The sequence below is a fragment of the Dryobates pubescens genome, chromosome 8 (genome assembly GCF_014839835.1).
Source record: "Dryobates pubescens isolate bDryPub1 chromosome 8, bDryPub1.pri, whole genome shotgun sequence".
In the NCBI taxonomy this organism is placed as follows: Eukaryota; Metazoa; Chordata; class Aves; order Piciformes; family Picidae; genus Dryobates; species Dryobates pubescens.
In genome coordinates, this window is record NC_071619.1 from 27,533,134 (window position 1) to 27,541,967 (window position 8,834).

Genomic DNA, 8,834 nt, shown 5'->3' on the forward strand with positions numbered 1-8,834 from the left:
AACAAGGATTTAAAATTCCACACAGTTTCTAAGTTTAAGCACAGGATTATTGAGTTGTGTTTCTACATGTCTGCTGCACTGTGTTGTGCTTTTTATTTAGGTCTTCTGTGTTTTGTTATATATATAATAGATATTTTATATCTATTATATATATGACATATGTATTACACACATAAATGCTTTGAGACACAACGGGCTTTAGGTTAAGGAGAAAGCTTTTAAGAAAAACTGATCATTTTTTTGTGTGTCTTGTGTACATGACTGAAAATAAGGGGGAACCAATGACTGAAAGGAGTGAGAAAAGGAAGAGCTTTAACAGGCAGGAGATAATGGCATTGCAGTGTCTGTGCCCTCTGGTGCCGTATCTTTCTTTAAGATTTCAAGGAATTTGCTGCATAATGGATGCAACATTGTCTGTTGAAATCATATCCCTGAATGACAAGGCTAAGCTCATGACTATAAGCACAGTTCTGCTTTTTTTCCCATTGATTTTGTAAAGAGAAACATTTTAATGGCCATGTTTATAATCTTAGTAGAAATGGTTGAATGGTTGTAAAATGCGCATTTTTTTTTTGTCTGTGAAACACAATCTGACAACAAAGACAGAGCAACACATATAGCAAACTTAATGTCTTGTTCTGCAGTTATTACCACTGCAATTTCACATGACAAAAAAACAAGGCAAAAGAAAACCAAACCAAACCACATTGTTTCCTTCCCAAACAGCATGTCCAATATGATTGATCCTTGGCTGCCTCACCTACAGTTGCTAATGGACCATCACTACCTTTCAGAACAGGGATAATTTAGTGTCTTCTCCGATGTATCCTTGTAGCTAGGCTGTAATTTCCTTTTGTATCCAGATTTCTTCCCTTTATTAGAACACTGCTATTTGGAAATGCTGTAGATCTCAGTGCAGCAAAATCACTGCCTACACTAAGGTGAGAAATTATGTTTGAAGAGAGGAGAAAATGCATTCACATCCCAGGAAAGTCAGCAGGCAATCTGAGTCGGATTTTTGGATAAATAAACATTCCATTGACAGCATCTAATTTGATTTGCATAATTATGCCACAGGTATATTTTTGGGATGACAAAAGTCTCTGAATGTTTATATTTCTGGTTTAAGCTGTAGGGAAGAGAAGTCAAACTGTGATACAAACCCAGCCTAATGGAAGAGCATACTCAGCATCCTACTTTTTTAAATGAGGAAAACTGATGGTGCACTTGCAGAAGGAGTGCTCTTGCAGGGATTAATTTGTCTCTGTTGTCAAGCTGGTTCCTCATGAAGACAGCGTGATTTTGCAGCTTGGCACAAATGGCACTATTTGCTTCAAACTAATTAAAAATGAATAATGCTCTAGTCAGCTGACTCGATTTATCCTATTTAGAGACTTGGTCCATACAAGTCTGGGAGTTTTTTCTTTCTTCTTTTGTCATACTTATTATTATCTTAACAAATCTATGGTCATAGGGGAAAAAAAAAAAAAAGACATTTCGTGCCTGATTTGTTCCTACCTTCCACAAAGACACTAATTAGTTATTGCAGAAATAGCTGTGCAAAAGGACTGTGCACATCTAGGTACCTGTAAAGACACTTAGAACAAAGTGTGCAACTATTTGCTTTGGAAATATCCGTCATTTTTATTAGCAGTTCAAGATTTTGGTAGCAACGAGGAACATGCTCCAGAAGAGACGGAAGATGCTTGTGTAGCTACAAGGTTACAATCTGCAAGCTAAAGCTTGGCGGGAGTGAGTACTCCCTCTTCAGTGCTACCAGAGCAAGGAGGGCATTGCCCCTTGTCCTGAGCATCCTCCAGAGCACAGGTGGGTGGGCAGCTCACTCGGCCACCTTGATTGCAAAGGGCAATTGCCCAGCCGCAACCTTCTGGAAGGTCAAAAGCCATGGTAAGCTGCTGGCTCTGCACCAATATTGTAGCAAACAAGCTCAGCAAAGATGGTCTGAGCTGCTCCCTGCTGTTTCCCTGCTAAGCATGCTATTTATTTGCAAATCTCAAGGCAGGAGATTGCAAGCATCCTTTACTGAGGCATCATTGCTTTCATAAAACATATTCAATCTTTTTCAAATGATAGTCTAAACTACTGTACTAAATAAACCAAACTACATTTGTGGACTAAACTGTGAATACAGTTTATTTTTACACTTAACTTTGAAATTCTCCATATTCATTGTTCTTCTTCAGGCTTAGTCTTGCCACATGCTGGCATGTTTGGAAGTGTGGTTTAACTTAACAAACTCTGTAGGACCTCACTGATTCTTATGCATAGAATGTGACTCACCTGTTTGAATACTCCGCAGGATTACATCTAGAATGACCGGAATCTTGAAGAATGAAACAACACAGTCCTTTTTCAGAAAAATATTTCATCATCTGTGTAAGCCCTGTAGAAAGCAGCTGCTTTATGCACAGGTTAAGTGCTTTGCTGATTAGTGATGGAGTTAAAATTCACCTCTCATTGAATATATGGCTAATTTTAAGCAGGTGAGCGAGCTCATCAAAATCTCTGGGACTATTTCGTCACCTAAAGTTAACCATCTTGAGCGCTTTGCTGCACCAGGGCCTATACTGTGAAAGTAGGAACCTGCAATGGATCTGTCATTGTCTAGCAATTACTTGTTTATATAAAAATTAGGAATTCATAACTTGAGCTTGTCAATCATGAGAGGAAGCTGTTAAATGTTTCATGTGATGGTGGTTTGGTTTTAGGTTATTTAAACAAATCGCCAGGTTCTCCTCTAACATAATCAATGTTTCTTTCCCCATAACTTTCAGTTTTCAAAGTAAATGCAGAATGTATGATTTCCGTATTCTGTCTCCTAGTTTGTATTTATATCTTCATTTTGACAGATCAAAGCATTCATTTTCTATATAATGTGTATTCACCAGACACTCATGCATATATATACATATACTCATACATGCGCAGTTACTCACAGAAGAAGTGAGAAATATAATTTCCATGTGATGCAAATGAGCATAAGCTCAAAACTGTCACAGAGCTGTGCTTGTTTACACCATCTGCAATTTTGACCCTTCACTTTTAATGCCTGGAAAGTCAAAGTAGAAAAAACTACAGAGATTCCTGAAAACTTTGAAGACCAAATTGTGCCCTTGATTTTCAAATGGAACTTGCCCTGAGTGTGTTTAAAAGAGGGAATAATGTATGATCTCAAATATTCCATCTCCTCCAGGAAGTTTGCACTGCAAAGGTGGCTGTACATGGAATGGAATTTGAGTGCCTATACTTTCCTTTTATTGTGCTCTTTTGCTGACGAACTTTCACGAGTGGCACAGCACCTGTCGAGTGTCTTGTTCTATTGATCCATTAGTTTTAGAAATTACTTTTTTCATCAAAAATGTGAATCTGTTTCTTCTATTTGCTTGCAATCCATGGGCAATCTGCTCACAGTCTGAAGAATGCATTGCTCTTATTTCTTAGTATGTCATGTTTTCCTATTGCAATGGAGAGAAAAAAAAAAGTAATTGTGCTTTTTAATTTCAGAGTCGAAACTTGATACATCTTTATGCTGAGTTACAACTACATGTGTGCAATACTTGTCTCGCATAGTAAAATTCCCAGTATCTGCCTTGCTTTGATAATCATTTCTGCACTGTGGATGAAGTCTCAGCAAAGCAACTCACTTTCTCTTAATCTGCTGATAAAATAAAACACTTAAACCTGGGTTCTCACCTGTGTAAATCAGCATCCCTCCAGAGTGAAAGGGTGAAGCCTACTGAGTAGGTGAAGAGTTGGCTCTTAATGTTAGACTTGAGAGCACTGTTTCCCAGAAAACTGTATCCAGCAATAGATCTGAAAAGGAAAATCTTTTTAGAGTCTCAAAAATGAACCAAAAGAGGAACATTTATTACAATTTTGAACACTTAACATGGACCTGAGTTAAAACTATATCCTGAAATAGCTTAGAGAACAAATTTCTTCTTAAAATGTATTCAAATTTAGGTATACCTCTCCTGTTGGGTTGGTGGCAAGTAGAGCATTCCTTTCAGAAGAAATCATGTCACTGGGGCAGTACAGCAACCACAGTGCTCAGACCTTTTTATTTTATTTTAATTCATTTTGCTTTACTTCCTTGAACTCACACTGTGAGCAGCTAAAGGATGACACAGATCTACGCAGATTTAGGGGGCTCTGTGTGAAATTTTCCAAAGAATTTCCTTTGGTGACACTGGGGAAATAAAAAAATAAAAAGGAAGAAGTTAGAAGAAAACTCTGAAGAGAAGCAAAATTAAAGGTAAAAATTAACATGTGGTGAAGGTGGAGGGAGGAAGGGGTGGTTACATTTCATGTGTCTGTCAGAGCTGTGTTACTTGTATGAGAAGCCTAGATTCCATCATACAAGCAGTTGACTTGGTTAATTATTATTTGTCTTAATTTTAGGAAACAAATAAAACCAGCTTTTGTTTTACCAGAAACAGTTGTTACATTATTGAAGAATTGGAATTGTTTGGTGATGCCAGGGTTTTTGCTTCATTCTCACTCAGCTGGGGAAAATGAACTTTGATTGGTGATACGCACTTAGGCCAGCTGTGGGCTATTTGCTGAGGGACCCTCCCAGATCTGCAGCTGAGGAGTATCAGCCTCACTCCACTGCTTATAAACCTCTAACCTCTCTGGGTAAGAAGCATGGTTCAGCAGCGTCAGCCCTATATGTATTTGGATTCCTGTTGAAGAGAAGCAGCATAGAGATTGGACTTGCAAGGTAGCCTCAGTCTCTTACTGAGTTTTATTTTCTCATAATTTTGCTGCTAGGCCTATTAGAGGAACATTTTCATGTATTTTTTTAACTGTACACATAGCAGGATGCTACTTCAATTACTTTCTTCATTCTGCTCCCCACCCCCTTTAAACTGACTTTAGATAAGCTGCTTAGAAATCAATTTATGCTGGTAGTAACTTCATGCCATGTTGTAATGAAGCACCACCAGAAGAATGTTGTGTTGTCTTTTATGTTTTCTTTCCTTTTTTTGTGAGGTTCATTGGAGGTTGTCTCATCTCAGTAATTGTTCAGTTCTTTGGCTATAGTTGTAATGCTCTGTAATTTTTCAGCTATCAAGGTTTCTTTCTGTTTTGGTCCCCATAAAACATAAGGTGGGGGGTGGGGTAGGGGAGTGGGGTGGAACAAAACCCACAAACAAACAAAAAAACCAAAAAAAACCCAACAAACTTTAAAAGTGTTTGCATGTTTTGCCAAAACTTTTGTGTGTCTGAGTGAGGCAGAAACTGGTTTCTGGATAATACGTTACCTGTGCCTATACTGTTGGATCAGTCTCATCCAGTTAGTTTTCAGAAGCAAAATGTCCCAGCCTGCTGAAATGCATATTTGCAAAGAAAATTAGTATCACCTGATGCTAAATGGGGAAACTTGGGTCAGACTGATCCTGCCATGTGGAGAGAACAATGATCGCATTGGGCTGTGAAAGGCTTAAGTCCACATGGTTTGATTCTCCTCCTGTGCTTGCTCATCTCTTCTGGCCTAAGATGAGCTGTACAGCATTTACCCAACACTTTGACAGGGGGAATGTGGTTTTACAACATGCGAATGGTTTCCTCTTGAGCATTTGCATTCCTGGCTTTGTCTTGTCCTTCATGTCAAAATGTCAAACAGAGAAACATGCTTTCAAATGGAGTTTCTGCAAAACATTTGGATCGATAAAGACTGTCTGTCTGCGTATTTGTAACATCTGCCACAGAGGAATATGAAGCTCTATCAATTCAGAGACTTAGTAAACCATGTTTTACTCCAAACTGTAGCTTGTTTACGTTCAGTGACAGGGGAAAAAAATCAGGGTCTGGACACTGGTCTATTGTAAAGCAAGTCCAGCTTTTTGGAAAGTAAAATGTTTCTTTTGCATGGAGCAAATACATGCCATCCTGACAGGCCATGTTACTGATCCATAGATGTGTCACTCTGAAATCCTGACAGCTCAATGCAGCTGCTGGGAAGGCTGTAACTGATTATTCTGTGACAGCACCTTACAAAAAAAAAAAAAGGTAGAGAAACCACCTGCCTGCAGACAGCAAGAAGGGTTTGCTGTGTGTGGACAGGAGTGTCTGGGCACAGCCCATGGGTGCAGTGAAGGTGTAGATTCCCCTGTGCTTTGCCTAGTGAGATTTGGAGGATGAGGTGCACCTCTAAGGGCTGAAATATCACAGACAGATGATGGTGGTAGAATGAAGTGTTGGGAGAGAGAGCTCAAAAATAAGGAGAGATGGTATTGGATCATGAGGCAGGTTAACAGCTGGCTTGGCCCCAGAACAAAGCTTCTGAAGCGATGTGGGTAAGTTGCTGTGAGAAACCATGATGTGGCAAAAGAACAACCTTATGGTGCCAGCTTGGGTCTTGAGCAGCTGGGCAAGTCTCAGGCCTTCTTTTAGAAAGCAGCAGTATTAAATGCTGTGAAAAGTGTATTAAATCTTTTATTAAGAATTCAAACAGCAGACAATGAAAGCACACAAAAAATAAAGTGTTAAATTAGACTGTCAATATGATTATTCTTTATTATTTAATCCCTTTACCTGTGTGCCTGGTTAAAGGGAGATCCTCCATTTGAGGAGGAAGAGTGGAAGACAGCAGCAGCCCTCAGGGAGGGAGGAAGGGGAACCAGGTAAAGCAAGGGAATGCAAGGTTGGAGGCAACGTCTGTTTGCAAGAGACAGAGCTGAGCTTCAGCTGGACTAATAAATGCCCAGAGAGTGAGGGGAGCTGACCATGGTGGAGGAGTAAAACTTGTTCTGTAGTGCACTGTTGCTGGCTTTCCAATTCAATGTGAGCAGAGCAAGGGCCAAGGCAGGGTGCTGGGAGACAGACATTTCACAGCTCTTGAAATGAGACTTTGCGGTTTGGTTTTACCTGAACATTAGGAATGGAAAGTAGTTCTACAACATGCAGGATGTGTTGGCAGCATCTGCTGGGGTCCACTTGTGCCTTGAGTGGTGCTGCTTGGTAGTGCCGGCACTACCAGCCAGTTTGGGGCTGGCATTGGTTTTACTTCAGTGGTTGGGACTTTGTTTTTCTACTTGACCTTAAACTGTTATAAACAAGCATTAAGATAAGAAGAAAGATTTAATAATACTTTCAATAAAGTCTAAATGAAAATTCTACTTTTTATTTTCCTCACCAATAAAGTGCTAATTTTCTGAAAGATAAAAAGCTTCTGTATATGTGGGATTTGATGAGCGGACAAGTATGTATTAAGAAGAAGGGGGTGGTGGTGGTGGGGAAGTCCTGCTCTGACATTTCTGATGCTTCTGAGGGTGTTTGTGTGAGGTTTGTTGGTTTGGGGTGTTGTTTTTGTTGTTGTCTGTTTTTCATTTGAAAATATTGTTCAAAGTTTTCTAGAGTTGAACATACATTGGAACCAAAGGTCTCTAATTCATCTAGTTGGGAAATACATAGGATTATACATAAGATTTCACATTTAAATTAGCTGGGCTGTATTACACAAATACCATCAAAAGTCAAAATGCCTGGTGAGTTGCAAACTAAATGTCTATAGTTAAAGAAGCATTGACATTTCATTTTGCTTTTACTTTTAAAAGTAGTAATTGGAAATAATTAGCATGAAATTACTCACCTGGCTTTGGTTCTGGTGTGTTCATTAAGTTATTATTGAGAGATTGAATGGTGGCACATGTTGATTGTTTAGATGTGAATTGTCTTGGGTTTCTTCAAGCACTAGAAAGAAGTAGTTCAAGTCTTCTGACAGCAAAGAAATAGTAAAATGGTGCTACAACTGAGTCTAAACCATTTCAGTAGGACTCACAAGCTTAAATCCACAGAACCCCTCTGACAGTCCCTGATCAAAGTAGAAATCAGCTCACCATTATTTTGTGCATGTCATGTCAGATGCATAGATTGAGATTTCAAAGCTGGTTCACTGTCTTGGATGATTAATTCAAACCCATACCCTAATATTTGTGAAAGGTTGTTGGTTTTGTTTTTTTACTTTGATCAGTTTTGAAACTTTCATTATTTTGAATGTGCTTCCATCTCAACTGAAAAAAAGTCAAACAAGATTTGCTTTCTTCTTTTTGGACAGAAGAGGGTTCCTTGGGAAAAAGCCCTTAAAAATAAAGGGGTCCAGGAGGGCTGGACCTGCTTCAAGGAAGAACTGATGAAGGCGCAGGAACAGGCTGTGCCAATGTGCTGGAAGATGAGCCACCGGGGCAGACGGCCAGCCTGGATGGGTAATGAACTTTTAATAGAACTAAGGGGAAAAAAAGAGGGTGTATCACCTTTGGAAGAAAGGTGAGACAACCCACAGAATGTTTAAGGATGTAGCCAAATCATGCAGGAAGAAAATTAGGGAGGCAAAAGCACATTTGGAGCTTAAACTGGCCTCTGCTGTGAAGGACACTTTTCATCACTCCTGGCTCACTGGAGAGGTCCCAGAAGACTGGAAGCTGGCCAATGTGGTACCCATCCACAAGAAGGGCCGGTTGGATGAGCCAGGGAATTATAGGCCTGTCAGCCTGACCTCAGTGCCAGGAAAGATTACGGAGCAGGTCATCCTGAGTGCAATCACACAACACTTAGAGGATGGCCAAGGGATCAGGCCCAGCCAGCATGGGTTTAGGAAGGGCAGGTCCTGCCTGACCAACCTGATCTCCTTCTATGATCAGGTGACCCGCCTGGTGGATGTGGGGCAGGCTGTGGATGTAGTCTACCTGGACCTCAGCAAGGCCTTTGACACCGTTCCCCATAGCAAACTCCTGGCCAAGCTGTCAGCCCATGGCTTGGATGGGAGCACACTGCGATGGGTTAGGAACTGGCTGGAGGGCTGAGCCCAG